Below are 22,227 nucleotides of genomic sequence, written 5' to 3'. Positions count from 1 at the left end.
TCTTAAAACATTTGATCTGACCATACATTGCCCCATTTCAGTTATATGGAATTCCAGCTCCTGCAGTACCTACCTGGAATAGCGGTACTGCTCTAAACACTCATTCATGCAAAAAATACTTTTTGAACACCCATTTTTAAATTTCTAGACATTATAGGAATGTATAGGTGACATTTTGGTTCTCAATTTCTCACAGTATAAGATATAGGAAAGAAATAGAACAATTTGGCATTAGAAAACTGTTACTGAAACACCAGGGGTTTGGCCTAGGTCCTGCTGCTCACTACACAGAAAGCTAATCACTGAGGCAATGAGTATTGCCAGGGAAGAAGGCTTTAATTGGGTGCTGCAGCTGAGGAGATGGAAGATCAGTCCCCATCCCCTGACCAAATAAACTTGGGGGTTTATGTAGTAGAGAAGAAATGTAATTCTTTGTGGGAAAACAGGAACTAGGCAGGAAGCAATCATCATGAGTGAGGGGCTTGGCCTCTCATGGTCTGGATGTGAGGACCTGGTGAGTTTCAGTTCTTTGATACCTTTTGAGCCATCTAGTAGTCCTTTCCTGAGGAAGGAACTCAGATAAAACAAATGTAAGTTTCAAGCACTAAGACCAAAATTATTTCCATGTTTAAATATGGTCAATTTCTATGTTTATTTAAAAAATCTGTCTATGAAACAATTGAGGTGGTTTTAAACCACATAAATGTTGGAGTGAAATATATGTAGATTCGGTGCCTGGCCTTAAATTTCTAACTGCCAGACTTTGGAGAAGTTACATCACGTCTGTGAGATTCTCAGGTTCTCCATCTGTAATCTGTAGTAAACTGTTGGGTTATTGTAGGATTGTATGTCTGTGAAAAGTATTTTGCATTCTGCCTGATCTTTAGTAAGGAATCAGCAAGCAGTAACATTTCAACAGAAGTATTTTCAAGCAACCATGAGGTACAAGGAAGACAATGTCCAAGAGGAAAATAAGAAGGCTTCATAAAGGAAGTGTCACAAGAAGATAGACTTGAAAAATTAGTGTCGTTTTGCAGGTAGACAAAGGAGGGAGGATACTCCAGGTAAAGAGAGCAATGTGAGTAAAGACACAGATACCTGTGATACAGGATTTTTCCCTGACCCCTTCATAGGACTCGCTATAGTCCTTTTCTTCTAATGGTAACACATATTCTGGAAAAAAAAATATGATTGGTTCTAAAGTCTCCCTGTTGTATTCTCATTTTATTATCTGTGGAGAAGGTAAGCCCACAGTGCCTTTATCATACCTTGGTCCGTTTTCCTGATGCAATACTTGACTTGTTGATAGAGTTGGGCTGTTGAAAGTATCTAACTATAATCGTGGCAACAAATATTATACCAAAAGCTAACAGTTTTGCCTCACAATCAGTTTTTTCTTAAGCACACTAACAACTCTATTTTTACCTCTTTTTTGACTCATCTCCGCAACAGTTGAGCTTCTGCCACCAAATCTACTTGATACAATTCATACCACTCTCTCTCATGACAGTCATTCCCCATTTTTGTCCAACAGCTTTTTAAGAAAGTCAATAAAGTTTGAGTGCATTGACTCTCCTTTGCTTTTCAATTATCTTCTAAAGATTATCTGAGTTTTTCTTTTCTTACTACCTTAGGGCTTCCCTCCGTGTGTGTGTATTTGTGTGGTATTGTAGATTTCTGAGCATAATTAAGATCACCACTAGTGTCTCCTATGAGTATCTCTTCACTGAGAGAACAGTGATATCAGAAATGCACTCTACACCCGAGGGCAGAAGATATTTATCTATTAAGTTTAGCTGTAGGTTGGTCTACCTTCTTGTCCTTTTCTTAGAATAAAGGAAGGTATGGAAATAGGATTCTCATAAGAGGAATACTATTCCTGTCATGTAAGACATGTTATAGAAGACCATGAAATTCCTTATAATAGAATATGAACCAAGTATTCAATTATGTTTTTATGTCAAAAAACACAAAGGCAAGTAAGGTTTTGTTCACTAAGGATAAAGGGTTCTCTAAATCTTAGGTCGTAAGGATTCTAGGCAATTCTGAAAGATGTGGCAAGAATGACCCACATGATCTTGCAGTCACTGAGGCTAAGTAGGGTACACTGCCTGGAGTCTGACATAAGTGGTGAAGAAACAGACTCTAGAGCTAGGATACCACTTGTAGCCATGTCATCTTGGGAAGAGACCCTCACCTCTCATATGCTTCAGTTTCATCACCTCCAAAATAGTTTTGGCCTCATAGGTTTGTCATGAAGAGTTAAAGAACTGATACATTAAAGCTTGGCTGGGACAAGGAAAGCTCTTGATATATGTTGAATATTCTGGTTTATAATTCCAATGAGACCACTAAAACAGAAAGACGAAGAAAAAACAAAAGTGCCATGCTGATCTACTCTCTCTAAAGCTAAAAGAGTTTATCTTGGTCTGAGTACCAATCGTTTGTTTTACGTGATTAAGAATGGTTATCCACTTTCTACATGCCAAAATTTCACTGGTGCATGTATCACATAACCCTCCTCCCCAAGTGGCTTCTCCTGCTAACCCCCTCTTCCCAACGGTTTTTTAAACATAAGACAAACATTCTTCTCTGAAAATCTCCAGTACGTGCACAATTGATCCAAACTGGGGTCAGAGTTTAACTCTTTATTCCCTTGTATCTTTTTCCTTGCTTAGTTTTTAATCATGCTGATTAAATGTTAAATTCTAAAAGGATATTTCCATTCTGTTTTCAACTCTTCCTTTTGATATATTTTAAATGCTTCTTTACTAACATTTTTCATAAAACAAACATGCAAATCATTCCCAAATCATGAAGATGTGTGATCCTAAACTGTTCATTCTAAAAGAAAGAGAAATCCAGATCAGTAAAGGGAAAATGGGTCAGAAACAAACACTGATGCAAGTCTTTATTTTAAATATATTGTGCTTACATTTCTTGTAAAATTATAATTATCAGGAACCAGCAGAATTTGACTTACAGTTTTTATTCTATTCAAAATCCAACAGGGCCAACCAAATGTCATAAAAGTGATTTTTTTTTTTCTTTTTGCCTGATTGAATTAAGACATGACTTTTTTGGTACAAAGTTATCTTCAAAACTCAGTAGTCGACTTTAGCTTTGTTTAAGGGAATGAACAGTCAGAAAAAAGTTAAAGGAGTTCACCAAGACCAAGCAAGAGAAACATGGGACTGAATGCTCTCATGAGTCCACTACAGAGTAAGGTTTGTTTTAAATGAATGTGGTATCTCAGTTCGGATCTCTCAGTTTAGGGTTCTGTAGCAGCTGGCAGTCATTCTACCTTTTTTTTTTTTAATTTATTTCCTGATTACAGTATATGTATCTAATCATGCTATCATACATTTTATTTAACAAGCAAGTTCTAGGCCTTCTCTGTGTCACAGAAGAAAATATATTTTCATGAAGCTTATAAGAAGGCAAGTGAGGAGGGCAAACCATTTCCTGATTAAAGTTGTTTCTAAGAGATATAAATAGAAGCTTTCCCAGGACTGTAGCTTGATGCTATATTGGGAATCATGTAACATTTACAATATACTTCTATGCAAGACAATCTTGTGCTAAAGAATTGCTAAAAGATACAGTGCTTTTGGAACGCACCATATGTGTTATTCAAAAGCAGTGGCAAGTCCAAGCTCCTATCTTAATCCTCGCTTGTTATTATGGTAAGTAGCTTTCTGATTTTTTGCTTTGTCCAGGTAGCATTGCAGTATTTTGCCCATTAGAAGTAGATAGTGAAAACTCTTCTCAAAATTCAATTTACTTGATCTGTTGCTACTATGATAGAATTTAAATTAAAGTTTTTTTTTTAAATGGGATAAAATCTTGTAGTTAAGCTCCTTTAGAATGAAAGAAATAGATTTAACACAAAAACAGAAAGAGCATTCCATTATCTAAAACTGCGTCAATGCATTGATCTAAAACATTCGTGAAAAGCTAATAAGAATGCCCAAAATTCTGAATTTAGAAACTTATTTTAATATGTGATAGTTTACTAGAAATACCTACTGATTGCCTTCCTAAAGAACCTGTGATATGTGAAATTTTACATCCCAGTGTCTCAGTTTTTTGCATAAATTCTACATTGTTCAATACTTTAAACAATTCTTAGAAAGAAATCTTACAAACAGATGTGCATAATAAAGATGTTTGTGAAGCTCTCTAATTAAAGTAATTTTGTGAACTTGGATACTAATGTCACTATAATATTTCCCTAACACTAAATTTTATCATAACATAAATTTTCAAGTTATAAATGGAATTCTTAACCTGAAGATGATGAAAAAGGATAGTAAAATTATGCTACATGTAAACCTGAGGAGGCATGATAATCGTAGACAAATAGACAAAATTTTTCTCAAGAATATCAAAGGGCCGGCCAGGTGTGGTGGCTCACACCTGTAATCTCAGCACTTTGGGAGGCCGAGGAGGGCAGATGATGAGGTCAGGAGATCAAGACCATCCTGGCTAACACGGTGAAACCCCATCTCTACTAAAAACACAAAAAATTAGCCGGGCGTGGTGGTGAGCGCCTGCAGTCCCAGCTACTTGGGAGGCTGAGGCAGGAGAATGGTGTGAACCTGGGAGGTGGAGCTTGCAGTGAGCTGAGATCATGTCACTGCACTCTAGCCTGGGTGACAGAGCAATACTCCGTCTCAAAAAAAAAGAAAAAGAAAAAAAGTAGTGAATTGATAGTTCAATATAGCACTTATAATTTCAAGTGTAATTCCAAATAAGTAGAAAGTGAATAAGTAACTTCTGAGCTAGAAAGGAAATGAAATAATAACAGTGGAGATGAGTAGAAAGTAGAAAATAAGATGGTAGATTTAAATCTAAATGTATAAATAAATAGTTACATTAAATGTAAACATCACTATAGTGAAATAACAAATTTTTCAGAGTAGATATGAACAATTCTTTTTAGCTAAAGACATATATAAATGAAAATACATGAAGGTTGATGAAGAATGAAAAAAATCAAACAATAATCAAAGTTGATGTTGGCTTTAAGAGGCAGTGGAAGTTTCCTAAAGCCCATTTTCTACTGATTATAACTGAAATTCTGCATGGGCAGGGGGAACTATCTGAGGCTCTCTGAAACATAAAGGGGAAGGGAGTTAAAACTTGAAGAAGTGGCCAAGGTGGAAAGATCACGAGGTCAGGAGTTTGAGACCAGCCTGACCAACATGGTGAAACCCCACCTCTACTAAAAATACAAAAATTAGCCAGGCTTAGTGGCATGTGCCTGTAATCCCAGCTACTCAGGAGGCTGAGGCAGGGGAATCGCATGAACCTCGGAGGCAGAGGTTGCAGTGAGCTGAGATTGCACCATTGCATTCCAGACTGGGCGACAGAGAGAGACTCTGTCTCAAAAAACAAAACAAAATCCACAAAGAGTAAAACTTCCAAAACATTATGACCCCTAAGAGTAGTACAATGCAGACATCTAAAACTCAAAAGCCCACCTTCTCTTTTTCCAGATTAGTCATGAGAAAAAGCTCTAGCAGGCAGGAGTTTGACATTTTTTTCTAATTCTGTGTATTTCACAATTGTCTTCCTATTAGTCTGAACCACACATGCACAGGACAGACAGAAATCAGGATAGCAAAGGCTTAGAAAACTGATCAGAGATGCAAGGCACCACCCACAGAAAGTGAGTCAAAGCTCATAATGTGCAACTAAGTCTCGAACTCCTGACCTTGTGATTAGCCCACCTCGGCCTCCCAAAGTGCTGGGATTACAGGCATAAGCCACCGCACCCAGCCCCAAAGACCCATTTGTAATGGAAAGGCAGCTATAATAACTACATCCATACAAAAAAGGAAAACAAAAAATAAATAAAAAATAGAAAATCACAATAGGGATATATACACTATAAAAAAGAGAAGTGAAAACTTAAGGACTGAAAAAAATACAGTGCCTGAAATAAAAATATCAGTTAATGGTCTTGAGAGTAGAATGAAGTGATAAGTAAAAGATTCTGTGAATTTGGAGATATGTCAATAAAAAGTATCCATATGAAAAACTGAGAGAAAAAATGTTTTTTAAACAAAATAACTATAGCCTAAAGGATCTATGGATTAACATTAAAAAGATCTAAGATGTGTATTTAGCCCTATATATTTATAAAAGTTTAAGAATGTATATTATAATCCTCATAATTCCACTTCAAAAATACAGAGATGTAACCAAAAAGACAACAGATACATTAAAATGGAATATTAAAACAAAAACTGTCAATGCAATAGAAGGCAGAAAAAGGAGAAAAGAAATAAAAAACAGAAAAAACAAGCATGTTCCCCCTCCCCAAAATGGTACACTGAAATCCAACCATATTAATAATTACATTAAATGTTAATGATCTCAGACAAGTGAAACAAAATACTGCCTTACAGGCCAAATCCAGTCTGCCACCCATTTTTGTAAATAAAGTTTTATTGGAACACAGCCATGCTCATTTGTTTATATATTATCTATGGCTGCTTTGTATGACAATGAGAGTTGAATAGGTGCAACAGAAATTGTGTGGCCCACAAAGCCAAAAATATTTATTTGGTCCATTATAGAAAAAGTTCACCAACCATTGGTCTAAATCTATGCTATGCAATAGAAATATAGGCCGGGTGCAGTGGCTCACGCCTGTAATCCCAGCACTTTGGGAGGTTGAGGTGAGCAGATCACGAGGTCAGGAGATCAAGACCACGGTGAAACCCCGTCTCTACTAAAAAATACAAAAAATTAGTCGGGCGTGGTGGCCTGCACCTGTAGCTCCAGCTACTCAGGAGGCTGAGGCAGGAGACTGGTGTGAACCCGGAAGGCAGAGCTTACAGTGAGCCGAGATCACGCCACTGAACTCCAGCTGGGTGACAGAGCGAGACTCCATCTCAAAAAAAAAAAAAAAAAAAAAAAAAAAAAAAAGAAATATAATATAATATAATACAAGCCACTTCTGTGTTTTTCTGTAGGTACATAAAAAAGTAAGCAAACTTAAAAACAGGTGAAAATACTTTTTAAAATGTATTTTATTTAACCCAATATGTCCAAATTATGCTTTAAACACATAATCAATATAAAAAGTATTTAAAAGATATTTTACAATCTTCCTACTAAATCTTTGAAATCCTGTGTGTATTTCCAATAACAGCACAACTCAATTCAGACCTGCCATATTTCAAGTGCTCAGTAGCCACATGTGGCACATAGCCATTGTAATGCATTGCACAAGTCTAAACACTTCAAGAGATGAGACTTTTATAGGAGGGATCAGCATGTGTTGCATGGGAAGAATGTAAATAATGGTAGCCAGAGAGTGGACTGTGATATATTAAATACGGCCACAAAAACATTGCAACTCCTGCCATTAAGTAGTGGAATCTATTTCCCTATTCCTTGAAAATAGGCTTACCTTCTGATTTGTTTTGACTAACAGAATGTGATAAAAAGTGTCGTATGAGTTCTAGAGCCTAATTCTCAATGAGACTTGTAGCTTTTTCTTTACATGCTTGGAAATTACCCTTGTTGTTTAAGGAAGCCTGGATCCAACTTTTGAAAGATAAGAGGTTTCACAGATCATTGATTATATAGGCAATAGCCAACACCAACACCCCAGGCATGAGACTGAGGCTACATTCAATGCAGCCTCCCTGCCTGGCCCCCATCAAGCCACCAATGACTGCTACTACATGAGTAAGCCCAGGTGAGTCCTGCGGAAAACAGCCTGGCTTACTCAAGGCAAAATTTCAGAATCATGGGCACATACATGGTTGTTGTTTGAAGCCATTAGGTTTTGGAGGGCAGAAATGCAACACAGCAATAGATGACTGACAGAATATAATTCTATAACCCGTGTCACCTGTGTAAGACCTTTCTGGGAAGCAGGATTTCTTGCTGAGCAAACTTCTATGCCTTTTACTAAAGTACTGAGAAAATGTAGCTGCTCTCTTGGGATGAAAATATATTTATGGCTATTTTTAGCCCTCTCTGCCACTTATAGTTTCTAAACAGCTCTCTTCATTGCCTATTGTCACTTCTATGGCAAGGACACATCTGTAACACTACACTTTCTGGCATTCCAGTGAAAAGAACCATTCAGTCTCTCTACTCTCAGACTTACATTCCTACATTTCATAAGAAATGCTGTAATATTCCCTTTTTCTATGTTTTCTAAGATTGTGGTTTTCTAACTCCCTCCTTCCCTCCATAGCTTAACAAGATTAACTTATATGATGGTGGAGTGGGTGGCTGCTTCTGTCCAATCACCTCTTTTCCTAATTTTTTCCTGTCTTAAAGCTATTCATGACAGATTTCCTTTGAAAAACCTCTGGCTGGCCAAAATGGGTTCGGGTCACAGGTCTAAAGTATACAAATGAGAGTGAATGGAGAATGGGAATTACATTGGTTGTTTGCACATTATCCTACACTATGGTTTGAATGGTTGTCTCCTCTGAAATTTATGTTGAAACTTAATCCCAGGCGGAGGTTCCAAGATGGCCAAAGGAACAGCTCCAGTCTACAGCTCCCAGCGTGAGCGATGCAGAAGATGGGTGACTTCTGCATTTCCAACTGAGGCACCAGGTTCATCTCACTGGGACTTGTCAGACAGTGGGTGCAGCCCACGGAGCAAGGTGGGGCATCGCCTCACCCAGGAAGCACAAGGGGCCAGGGAATTCCCCTTCCTAGCCAAGGGAAGCTGTGACAGATGGTACCTGGAAAATCGGGACACTCGCACCCTAATACTGCACTTTTCCAACGGTCTTAGAAAATGGCACACCAGGAGATTATATCCTGTGCCTGGCTCGGAGGGTCCCACGCCCAAGGAGCCTCGCTCACTGCTAGCACAGCACTTAGATCGAACTGCAAGGCGGCAGTGAGGCTGGGGGAGGGGCGTCCAGCATTGCTGGGGCTTGAGTAGGTAAACAAAGCATCCAGGAAACTGGAACTGGGTGGAGCCTAAGGCAACTCAGGGAGGCTTGCCTGCCTCTGTAGACTCCACCTCTGGGGGCAGGGCATTGCTGAACAAAAGGCAGCAGAAACTTCTGCAGACTTAAACATCCCGGTCTGACACCTTTGAAGAGAGTAGTGGTTCTCCCAGCATGGAGTTTGAGATCTGAAAATGGACAGACTGCCTCCTCAAGTGGGTACCTGACCCCCAAGTAGCCTAACTGAGAGATACCTCCCAGTAGGGGCTGACTGACACCTCATACAGCCGGGTGCCCCTCTGAGACGAAGCTTCCAGGGGAAGGATCAGGCAGCAACATTTGCTGTTCTGCAATATTTGCTGTGCTACAGCCTCCACTGGTGATACTCAGGCAAACAGGGTCTGGAGTGGACCTCCAGAAAACTCCAACAGACCTGCAGCTGAGGGTTCTGACTGTTAGAAGGAAAACTAACAAACAGAAAGGACATCCACACCAAAACCCCATCTGTATGTCACCATCATCAAAGACCAAATGTAGATAAAACCACAAAGAAGGGGAGAAACCAGAGCAGAAAAGCTGAAAATTCTAAAACTCAGAGCACCTCTTCTCCTCCAAAGGAATGCAACTCCTCACCAGCAATGGAACAAAGCTGGATGCAGAATGACTTTGACGAGTTGAGAGAAGAAGGCTTCAGACGATCAGTAATAACAAACTTCTCCAAGCTAAAGGAGGATGTTCAAACCAATCGCAAGGAGCTAAAAACCTTGAAAAAAGATTAGACGAATGGCTAACTAGAATAAACAGTATAAAGAAGACCTTAAATGACCTGATGGAGCTGAAAACCATGGCACAAGAATTATGTGCCGTATGCACAAGTTTCAATAGCTGATTTGATAAACTGGAAGAAAGGGTATCAGTGGTTGAAGATCAAATGAATGAAATGAAGCTAGAAGAGAAGTTTAGAGAAAAAAGAGTAAAAAGAAATGAACAAAACCTCCAAGAAATATGGGACTATGTGAAAAGACCAAATCTACGTCTGATTGGTGTACCTAGAAGTGATGGGGAGAATGGAACTAAGTTGGAAAATACTCTTCAGGACATTATTCAGAACTTCCCCAACCTAGCAAGGCAAATTCAGGAAATACAGAGAGCGCCACAAAGATACTCCTCAAGAAGAGCAACTCCAAGACACATAACTGTCAGATTCACCAAAGTTGAAATAAAGGAAAAAATGTTAAGGGCAGCCAGAGAGAAAGGTCCGGTTACCCACAAAGGGAAGCCCATCAGACTAACAGTGGATCTCTTGGCAGAAACTCTAGAAGCCAGAAGAAAGTGGGGGCCAATATTCAACATTCTTAAAGAAAAGAATTTTCAACCCAGAACTTCATATCCAGCCAAACTAAGTTTCATAAGTGAAGGAGAAATGCTTACAAACAAATGCAGAGAGATTTTGTCACCACCAGGCCTGCCCTACAAGAGCTCCTGAAGGAAGCCCTAAACATGGAAAGGAACAACCAGTACCAGCCACTGCAATAACATGCCAAATTTTAAAGACCATCGATGCTAGGAAGAAACTGCATCAACTAACGAGCAAAATAACAAGCTAACATCATAATGACAGGATCAAATTCACACATAACAATATTAACCTTAAATGTAAATGGGCTAAATACTCCAATTAAAAGACACAGACTGGCAAATTGGATAAAGTGTCAAGACCTATCAGTATGCTGTATTCAGGAGACCCATCTCACATGCAGAGACACACATAGGCTCAAAATAAAGGGATGGAGGAAGATCTACCAAGCAAATGGAAAACAAAAAAAAAAGCAGGGGTTGCAATCCTAGTCTCTGATAAGACAGACTTTAAACCAACAAATGTCAAAAGAGACAAAGAATGCCATTACATAAAGGTAAAGGGATCAATTCAACAAGAAGAGCTAACTATCCTAAATATATGTGCACCCAATACAGGAGCACCCAGATTCATAAAGCAAGTCTTTAGAGACCTACAAAGAGACTTAGACTCCCACACAATAATAATGGGAGACTTTAACATCCCACTGTCAACATTAGACAGATAAACGAGACAGAAAGTTAACAAGGATATCCAGGAATTGAACTCAGTTCTGCACCAAGCAGACCTAATAGACATCAACAGAACTCTCCACCCCAAATCAACAGAATATACATTCTTCTTAGCACCACATTGTACTTATTCCAAAACTGACCACATAGTTAGAAGTAAAGCACTCCTCAGCAAATGTAAAAGAACAGAAACTATAACAAACTGTCTCTCAGACCACAGTGCAATCAAACTAAAACTCAAGATTAAGAAACTCACTCAAAACTGCTCAACTACATGGAAACTGAACAACTTGCTCCTGAATGACTACTGGGTACATAATGGAATGAAAGCAGAAATAAAGATGTTCTTTGAAACCAGTGAGAAAAAAGACACAACATACCAGAATCTCTGGGACACATTTAAAGCAGTGTGTAGAGACAAATTTATAGCACTAAATGCCCACAAGAGAAAGCAGGAAAGATCTAAAATCGACACCCTGACATCACAATTAAAAGAACTAGAGATGCAAGAGCAAACACATTCAAAAGCTAGTAGAAGGCAAGAAATAACTAAGATCAGAGCAGAACTGAAGGAGATAGAGACACAAAAAACCCTTCAAAAAATCAATGAATCCTGGAGCTGGTTTTTTGAAAAGACCAACAAAATTGATAGACCGCTAGCAAGACAAATAAAGAAAAGTAGAGAGAAGAATCAAATAGATGCAATAAAAAATGATAAAGAGGATACCACCACCGATCCCACAGAAACACAAACTACCATCAGAGAATACTATAAACAACTCTACACAAATAAACTAGAAAATCCAGAAGAAATGGATAAATTCCTGGACACATACACCCTCCCAAGACTAAACCAGGAAGAAGTTGAATCCCTGAATAGACCAATAACAGGCTCTGAAATTGAGGCAATAATTAATAGCCTACCAACCAAAAAAAGTACAGGACCAGACAGATTCACAGCTGAATTCTACCAGAGGTACAAAGAGGAGCTGGTATCCTTCCTTCTGAAACTATTCCAATCAATAGAAAGAGAGGGAATCCTCCCTAACTCATTTTATGAGGCCAGAATCATCCTGATACCAAAGCCTGGCAGAGACACAACAACAAAAAAAGAGAATTATAGACCAATATCCCTGATGAACATCAATGCAAAAATCCTCAATAAAATACTGGCAAACCAAATCCAGCAGCACATCAAAAAGCTTGTCCACCATGATCAAGTGGGCTTCATCCCTGGGATGCAAGGCTGGTTCAACATACACAAATCAATAAACATAATCCATCATATAAACAGAACCAAAGACAAAAACCACATTATTATCTCAATAGATGCAGAAAAGGCCTTCAACAAAATTCAACAGCCCTTCATGCTAAAAATTCTCAATAAACTAGGTATTGATGGGACGTATCTCAAAATAATAACAGCTATTTGTGACAAACCCACAGCCAATATCATACTGAATGGGCAAAAACTGGAAGCATTCCCTTTGAAACCTGGCACAAGACAGGGACACCCTCTCTCACCACTCCTATTCAACATAGTGTTGGAAGTTCTGGCTAGGGCAATCAGTCAGTAGAAAGAAATAAAGGGTATTCAATTAGGAAAAGAGGAAGTCAAATTGTCCCTGTTTGCAGATGACATGATTGTATATTTAGAAAACCCCATCATCTCAGCCCAAAATCTCCTTAAGCTGATAAGCAACTTCAGCAAAGTCTCAGGATATAAAATCAATGTGCAAAAATCACAAGCATCCCTATACACCAATAACAGACAAGCAGAGAGCCAAATCATGAATGAACTTCCATTCACAATTGCTTCAAAGAGAATAAAATACCTAGGAATCCAACTTACAAGGGATGTGAAGGACCTCTTCAAGGAGAACTACAAACCACTGCTCAGTGAAATAAAAGAAGACACAAACAAATGGAAGAACGTTCCATGCTCACGAATAGGAAGAATCAATATCATGAAAATGGCCATACTGCCCAAGGTTCAATGCCATCCCCATCAAGCTACCAATGACTTTCTTCACAGAATTGGAAAAAACTACTTTAAAGTTCATCTGGAACCAAAAAAGAGCCTGCATTGCCAAGACAATCCTAAGCCAAAAGAACAAAGCTAGAGGCATCATGCTACCTGACTTAAACTATACTACAAAGCTACAGTAACCAAAAGAGCATGGTACAGGTACCAAAACAGAACAGAGCCCTCAGAAATAATACCACACATCTACAACCATCTAATCTTTGACAAACCTGACAAAAGTAAGAAATGGGGAAAGGATTCCCTATTTCATAAATGGTGCTGGGAAAACTAGCTAGCCATATGTAGAAAGCTGAAACTGGATCCCTTCCGTACACCTTATACAAAAATTAATTCAAGATGGATTAAAGACTTAAATGTCAGACCTAAAACTATAAAAACCCTAGAAGAAACCCTTGGCAATACCATTCAGGACATAGACATGGGCAAGGATTTCATGACTACAACACTAAAAGCAATGGCAACAAAAGCCAAAATTGACCAATGGGATCTAATTAAACTAAAGAGCCTCTGCACAGCAAAAGAAACTACCACCAGAGTGAACAGGCAACCTACAGAATGGGAGAAAATGTTTACAATCTACTCATCTGACAGAGGGCTAATATCCAGCATCTACAAAGAACTTAAACAAATTTATAAGAAAAAAATCAAACAACCCATCAAACAGTAGGCAAAGGATATGAATAGACACTTCTCAAAAGAAGACATTTATGCAGCCAACAGACACATGAAAAAATGCTCATCATCACTGGCCATCAGAGAAATGCAAATCAAAACCACAATGAGATACCACCTCACATCAGTTAGAATGGCAATCATTAAAAAGTCAGGAAACAACAGGTGCTGGAGAGGATGTGGAGAAATAGGAACACTTTTACACGGTTGGTGGTACTGTAAACTAATTCAACCATTGTGGAAGACAGTGTGGTGATTCCTCAAGGATCTAGAACCAGAAATACCATTTGACCCAGACATCCCATTACTTGGTATATACCCAAAGGGTTATAAACCATGCTGCTATAAAGACATATGCACACATATGTTTGTGGTGGCACTATTCACAATAGCAAAGACTTGGAACCAACCCAAATGTCCATCAATGATAGACTGGATTAAGAAAACGTGGCACATATACACCATGGAATACTATGCAGCCATAAAAAAGGATGAGTTCATGTCCTTGTAGGGACATGGATGAAGCTGGAAATTATCATTCTGAGCAAACTGTTACAAGGACAGAAAACCAAACACCGCATGTTCTCAGTCATAGGTGAGAGTTGAATAATGAGAATACTTGGACACAGGGTGGGAAACATCACAACATCATACACCAGGGCCTGTCGTGGAGTAGGGGGAGGGGGGCGAGATAGCATTAGGAGAAATACCTAATGTAAATGATGAGTTAATGGGTGCGGCACACCAACATGGCACATGTATACATATGTAACAAACCTGCACGTTGTGCACATGTACCCTAGAACTTAAAGTGTATTTTCAAAAAAAGAAAAAGAAACCTAATCCCCAATGTGGCAGTATTGAGAGATGGGCCTTTAGGAGGTGACTGGGTCATGAAGGATGGATTAATCCATTCATAGATTAATGGATAAATGGGTCAACAGGTTGGTTTTCACAGGAGTGGGACTGGTGGCTCTATAAGAAGAGGAGGAGGCACCTGAGCTAGCACACTCAGCTCCCTCATTGTGTGATGCCCTGCACCACCTCAGCACTCTGCAGAGTCCTTACCAACAAGAACCACTTACCAGATGCAGTCCCTAGACCTTGGACTTCTCAGTCTTTATAACTGTAAGAAACAAATTCCTTTTCTTTGTAAATTACCCCATGTTTCAGGTATTCTGTTATAAGCAACACAAAACAGACTAAGACATCTTACCACATTCATCTGTCCACATAAGTTGCAAGTATATGGTCAGTAAATTATCTTATAAGTGCTCCCACACTGAATGCATGGTAAATGCCAAACATGTAATTGTAATTTATTAGTTGAGCCAATAAATCCACCCAGATAAAATCCATGCCCTTCACATGTTGGTTTTACTCTCCTCTGGATGTTGGTGTTACCTCCAATCATTTTTTAGTTAGTTGGCATAAATTTTTCTCTCAGGCTGGGCGCGGTGGCTCACACCTGTAATCCAAGCACTTTGGGAGGCTGAGATGGGCAGATCACCTGAGGCCAGGAGTTCAAGACCAGCCTGGCCAACATGGTGAAATTCTGCCTCTACTAAAAATACAAAAATTAGCTGGGCATGGTGGCAAGTGCCTATGATCCCAGCTACTCCGGAGGCTGAGGCAGGAGAATCGCTTGAAACCAGGAGCTGGAGGTTGCAGTGGGCTAACATCATGCCACGGCACTCCAACCCGTGTGACAAAGTGAGACTCCGTCTAAAAAAAAAAAAAAAAAAAAAAAAAAAAATTCTCTAAACAGCCATGTAGACCATTAGTGTCTACTGGATAATTTTCTACTCAGAGACAAATAGAAAAGTGAATATGGCAGAGAAAGAAAGAGAATTATTGTTCACTTCATACCCATGAGAACATATTCTTAGTTTCCTTTTGACAGAAAATAGAGAAGTCCTTAATCTATAATTTTTGATGCTTTGATTAATCCAACAAAACAATAGCTGTGGTTTACAATTCACTTCAATCAAGTAGATTTTATAGCTCACTGATTTTCTAAAATATCCTCATAAATAGATTCTATTATTGTTACTATTAAGACAGTGTTATTATGCCAGACACTGACATAATATATGTGGGAATCAGTGCAAGACCCTAGAACATTGGTCTGGCATGAAACATAAATCAGATGTCATTCATTATATGAATGAATAAAAATATGGCTGGGTGCAGTAGCTCACAGCTGTAATCCCAGCACTTTGGGAGGCCAGGGCAGGCAGATCACTTGAACCCAGGAGTTTGAGACCAGTCTGGCAACATGGAAAAACCCCATCTCTACTAAAAATGTAAAAAATTAGCCAGGTGTAGTGGCACATTCATCAAGTCACAGCTACTCAGGAGGCTGAGGAGGGGAATCACCTGAGCTCAGGAAGTCAAGGTTGCAGTTAGCCACGATCATACCACTGCACTCCAGCCTGGGTGACAGGAGGGTGACCCTGTCTATAGATTCTCTACTAATTTTCTAAATATCAATGTGATTAGCAAATGGCGAGAGCTCAGATTTCTCTAACAAGTGGTATTTTTTCAAAAATCCAAATTCCTAACTATCTCTTTTCAGATCCTATTGAAACTTTAAGACCAAATAATAAAAATATTTTTGGAAATAATATAAAATGAATACATAACATGTTTTCCATACATATGTAGGTCAAAGTGATGGCAGCAGTGTCCTGTCTGGAGTGGCCTCTGCAGAGATGCCGACTACAGCAGGGGAAGGCATGACTGGGACTGCATGCTCTGTGGAGCTGGCAGGGCTGGGAACAGGTGGAACCCCGCCCCCTACCCAGTTGGCAGGGCGGGAGCCCCACACTCCCAGGCACAACTGCAGCTGCTCAGCTGTGGCTCTGGACCCTGGCATCCCTGCACTCTTAGGGAACAGGAAGCCCTCCTTCATAGGCAGGCTTGGAGGTACCTGCTCCTGCTCCCCGGCCTCTCCCCACTCCTGGCACCCCCTCCAGGAAAGAACAGAGTTGTGGCTGAGCCTGAGCACTGTCACAAACCTGCTGGCTGTGCACGCACTTGGGCTGGGGCTGACACACCAGCCCCCTGCTGCCTTGGCCCCCTCCAGACTTTGGGTGTTAACAAGCATGGGAGGGAGGCCACGGTGGGGAGGGGGTTGAGGGTGGCTCGGCACAGGCCTGCAGGTGCCCCTCTGTATGAACAGTCTGGGCATGATGGACAACAGGAGGCACACAGACTCCTGCATGGAAAGGGGTGGGTCCCTGGTGAAACCCCACCCTCAAGCCAAGGATGGTCTGAAGCCTGGGGCCTGGGCTGCCAGCTCCAGGTGAAGGCTGCAGCTTACAGTGAGAACTTACGGTGCTTTTTCCCAGCCACCCATGGCCACCCATGGACCAATCAACACGTACTTCTTCCCTTCTGAGCCCGTTAAAAAAACCCAGACTCAGCCAAACTCAGAGAGACGTCAGGACTACCAGCTGCAAAAACGAGCTACCCATTTTGGGTCTCTTTGACTGTTGGGATGATCTGCGTGCAAAAACAGCTACCTACTGCGGTCTCTTCTCCACTGATTGCTGAGAGCTGGGTACTTGGTGGGACAACCTGCCTGCCGAAAAGAGCTACCCACTTCGGGTCTCCTAAGAACTGTCCTGTGCACAATGAAGCTCCTCTCCACCTTGCTCACCCTGCCGTTGTCCACATACCTCATTCTTCCTCGATGTGGGACAAGAATTTGGGACCCACCAAATGGGCAGGATTGAAACAGCTATAACACAAACAGGGCTTAAACACACCCCCCAGCTCAACAACTTGCAGGTGATGAGAAGGAGAGAAGAGCTTCAGCCCTCTGGGGAGCCCAGACCTAAGGGCTCCCAGAGCCAGGGCTGTGGCACTGTCTTTGGGGCTCTGCAGTTCCTGATGTCTCCAAGCTTCCAGGCAACGCTGTGTTCCCCTTGTCCAGATGGAGGTGCCCACAGTGGGAGCCACATGTTGTACATCTGGTCCAGCTGCAGCCTATCAGTGAGCCAGCACCTGTGCTGGCACCTGGAGCTGCCCACCCCTCCACAGCAGCCAGCATGCCTGGCTGTGGGCAGTGGCCAGACCCGTGCTCACTCACCCACATACCCCTTGCCGCTCCATGCCAGGCTCACCCTTGGCAGGTGTGGAATTCAGGCCAGTAGTGAAAGCAGAGTGCAGCCTGCCAGGCAGAGTGGGAGGAAGGAGCCCAGCCAGCCCCAGCGATACTCAGGCAGAAGGCCCCGCCAGCCACAGAGTTTTCCAGCTGGTGAAGTAACACCCCAAAGATCTCATAACAAAGTTTACAAAGTGAGCAAACTCTGCTGTCTTATTCTAGAGAGATAGAAAGTAGAATGACATTGGCAAATATGGGAGACTCTTAGAAGGTCCTGATACAAATTTTGAAAAACAAACTTCATGATTTTGAAAAGCTAATTTCAAAGTCTGATTAAATATTTTATCTTATTAACTTCACTTAGTAAATAACTAACTTCAAAGTCTGATTAAATATTTTAGCTTATTAACTTCACGTAGTAAATAACTACTTCCAAAAATGTAATAATGCAGATAAATGAGCATCCCATAACAAAGGATCCATTAAAAGACAGTTTTTAAGAAAAACTTTCTGCTTTTTATTACTCTTTATCCAAAAAGAAGAAAAGGAAAAGGAAAGAAAATACCCTTGGTACAATTTTTATTTCTTTGTTGCTTTTGTTCTCTCCACTCCATTTATTTTCTTTTTGAGTCCAGGTATTTAATTTCATCAAGCCAAATGGTTGCATCATTATCAAGATTTTGATTTCAAATAATGCTGGATTTGATGGAACCAGTGATTCTAAACAGGCATAACAATGCATCAGGACTTCTCAGAGAAACACAATGGAATAATAAAATATAATTCTTAAGTATAAAATTTGTAATATTAGTAATTTTGTTGAAAATACTTACTGAGCCAAGTTCTCCTTGGTGCCAAAGTCACTCCCCAACAGTAAACATAACAGTTCCAAAAAGTGGACTTCCAGTAGCCTGAGAAAGTTAACACTGTTCTTGAAGGATTAACTTAAATCCAAAGAAAACACAAACCCCTAAGTGTAGAGAGTTTCATTAAACTGAAATTAAGAGCAGTACTTTGAGAGACTGGTACAGAGAAAGCCAGGTTAAAAAGTGTCTTTTCAGTTGAAAAGAATAATAACAATTTAAAAATTATTCAAGGTCATTTAAATACAAATATTATATTAAGTCTATTTGACCATAGTTTTTGGAAGGCTTAAGACTTTTGGGGATTTTTAAAAAATACAACATGCAAACTTTTTAATGCATATATGTATTTTCCCCTCAGACTCTTAAAGCAAGCTAAATTTCCCCCCAGATCTTGTGTAAATATGCATATATAAAATGCCTTCAAGTAACTCTCTCTCTTGGCCCAGAATCCCGTGTATAGTATGTATGATGTTAATGAAGTTAATTACTCAACCTGTGGTCAGGATGCCAACCCACCCCCATGACCTCAGGTACCTTATTCTATCTTTTACAAACTCTTTCTCCAATACCTTCAACATCTTTATTTACCCAGGCGGACTGGCACCCTTAATTGTTTCTTCTCTGTGGGTAACAGAAGCTCCATAGGAAAAGTGGTGGCTACGTTCTCGATGCATAAGCAGCTTCAGAATCTACCTCTTAGGGTTCACTTTAAGGCCTTTCGTGACAGCTTTATTTATTCTTGTTTGTTTTTGTTTCCTATTGCCTCCAATTGAGGGCCTCCCTTTTGATACATGACAGTTGAAAACTCCACCTGCCTTTTAGTTCTCTCCCCTCTCAGAGGACTCTTTCCTTTGTTCTGCAGCCCAGAGGCCAGTCTCACCCTCACTCTACTGACTGTTTCCTGGGTCGTGGGCTCACCTCAGGGCCTGGCCTGTCCATGGCCCCGCTTTACTCTTTATCCACATATGCAGTTAGCAGAAACCAAATCTTTTCTTACAGCTTTTAAATATGTTTAAGTCTGTCTCATCTAAAAAAAATCTTTCATTACTTAAGTTCCTACTGCAGGTTCAGTCCCGCTATCTACTTCCCTTTTTAATCAAGCTCCTTGAAAATATAGCCTGAACTTCAGTCTCCGTTTCACGGCCCCCAGAACATTGACTTCTGTTCCCAGCAGCACAAACAGCTTGCTCCTGCTAAGGATGCCATTGGCCACATCAGTAGCTCCAGAGGATACTCTTGTAAATTTATTTCAAACTCACTGTGGCCTGAGACACTATAGACCATTCCCTCTTTCTTGGAATTATCTCTGATGATATGTTTGGCACTTCATTCTTCTGGCTTCCTGGAAAAAAATAATTACATTAAGTACAAATGAAAATCACCTCAAACATTCATAAAAGTATGAAGATTATAATCCGAAACTTCTTAATAGTACTACGCATCGAATACACAGCAGCAAAAACTGCAGACACGTACCACATGTTGGCCTTCAGTATCTATTTGTTTAACTTTACCGGAAAGGTGCTGGCTGAGTGGGCCAAGAGTTATTCCAAGTTGGTTCTGATTCTTGAGGCCAGGGAAGATAGTCTGGAGCCCAAACCAGATCTACAGCCTGCACTGGACACATTGTATCAAAGCCTAATGCTTCACCTGGAGGGCAACTCTCCAGAGCTGAGATTCTCCTTCTGCTGAAGCAGATATGGTAGCCTAAAGTTTCCTGATAGAAAAAGAAAAAGAAAATGAAGGAAGAAGTGAAAAATTGGACAGGCTCAATCCTTTGTCTCCACTGTAATTTTCAGAGTGGTTGATGTGAAGTGCAGAGCTGAAGGCTGGCTGGAGGGAATGAGGTGCTTTCAATGACGTGCTGGCTTTTCTGAATGGAAGGGTGTCAGATCTGCTTTACCCTCCCACTGAAGTTTCTTTCAGTTCAACAGGAATTCCTTGAAATGTCCACTATATGCCAGACATTCTGATGGGCAATAGAGTTACAAAGATAAGGAAGGCACAACCTGTATCCTCAAGGAGCATCAGTTTGGTGAACACTTGATTTCATCACGTGAGGATCAGAGATGCTTCTCTCCAGTGAAGCATCAGAATCCTTAATTCATCTGGTGGATTCTCTCCATTCTTCTCTGCTGAATTCACCAACCCAATTACACTCCTCAGTGCCCTGACAATCCTATTTGTACCTATGCTTCTGAGTTTTCCTAACGATTCCTTGGATAAAGATTGTACTAGTATCCTCAGTTTGTTAAAGGAAATTTCATTTCCTGTGAATTTATTCTTATGGGTATCAATGTACTGCCTGCATTAGTCTTTCAGAGATGCTGTTTCTGTTGGATAAAACATTGGCCGAGTCTTTTGGCTCATCCCATGTTATCCACATTTCTGTTCCTTTTGTAAGTATTCCTATTGCTTTGGGATTTTAGTTGTTAAGAGGATAGTCAAATAGAATCAAAACAATTATGCAATAATGTGCATGCCAAGGTTTCCTGGCATCACTTACCAGAAATCTACAGTGTTACAGTGTATTGCCCAAATATTTTATTTACATTCAACTTGTCCCAAGGTATTGCTAAGAATAGAAATGAATATATAGCCTGTTTGCTCGGAGTATTAAGCCACATAGCCAAATTTGGATACGTTAATGTTGTATCTGTATCTCCCTCATGAATAGAGAATATGGAATTGAAAAATGACTAGCATGGAGGACAGAATGACTCAGAAATCTAAGAATAGCCAAATCATGTGAAAAGACCCAAAGGCTGCTTCGAAATGAACTGCATCTGCCTGACTCACAGAACTGGCAAATTAAACTATTTAGATCTATGCAAAATAGCATTTCACCAGCATTTTATCTGCATATTTAATTTTGCTTCGGGTTAATAAGGATTTACCTTCTTTCTGTGAGATAACATACAGGTTCAAAGGTGTACTCTAACTCAGAAAATAATCAAATTTGTTTTGTTTCTATCAGATTATGAAGTCATAACTTGGAGTCTTCAAAGTTATTTTAGGAATAGATTTGAAAATACACTTTGGTTGAACTAAACGCTCCTCAGAAGTCTAGGAGACACTAGCCACCGAAGCACTAAGAAAGGAAGATAAAAGCCTCTGTCACTATGGGAGACTCAGTGTTGCCCTAGATGAGCACCTTATCCAGGATTCGGGGAATAATCAAACCTTTTTTTTTTTTTTTTTTTTTTTTTTTTAAGACGGAGTCTCGCTCTGTCGCCCAGGCTGGAGTGCAGTGGCCAGATCTCGGCTCACTGCAAGCTCCGCCTCCCGGGTTCACGCCATTCTCCTGCCTCAGCCTCCCGTGTAGCTGGGACTACAGATGCCCGCCACCTCACCCGGCTAATTTTTTGTATTTTTAGTAGAGACGGGGTTTCATCGTGTTAGCCGGGATGGTCTCGATCTCCTGACATCGTGATCCGCCCGTCTCGGCCTCCTAAAGTGCTGGGATTACAGGCTTGAGCCACCGCGCCCGGCAATAATCAAACC

General features: G+C 40.3%; 1 long non-coding RNA gene across 1 annotated transcript; it reads right to left on the bottom strand.

The window, feature by feature from the left end:
- Window positions 1-18,333: 18,333 nt before the first annotated feature.
- On the bottom strand, window positions 18,334-21,514 carry LOC126930515 (uncharacterized). The gene is made up of 3 exons (XR_007717612.1): window positions 20,238-21,514; window positions 18,691-20,065; window positions 18,334-18,577 (listed from the first exon to the last, which is right to left on the bottom strand). It is a non-coding gene; the product is annotated as an uncharacterized LOC126930515 (long non-coding RNA).
- Window positions 21,515-22,227: the final 713 nt, after the last annotated feature.

Source organism: Macaca thibetana, chromosome 11 (genome assembly GCF_024542745.1).
Source record: "Macaca thibetana thibetana isolate TM-01 chromosome 11, ASM2454274v1, whole genome shotgun sequence".
Lineage (NCBI taxonomy): Eukaryota > Metazoa > Chordata > Mammalia > Primates > Cercopithecidae > Macaca > Macaca thibetana.
This window is presented reverse-complemented; position numbering and strand designations above follow the sequence as displayed.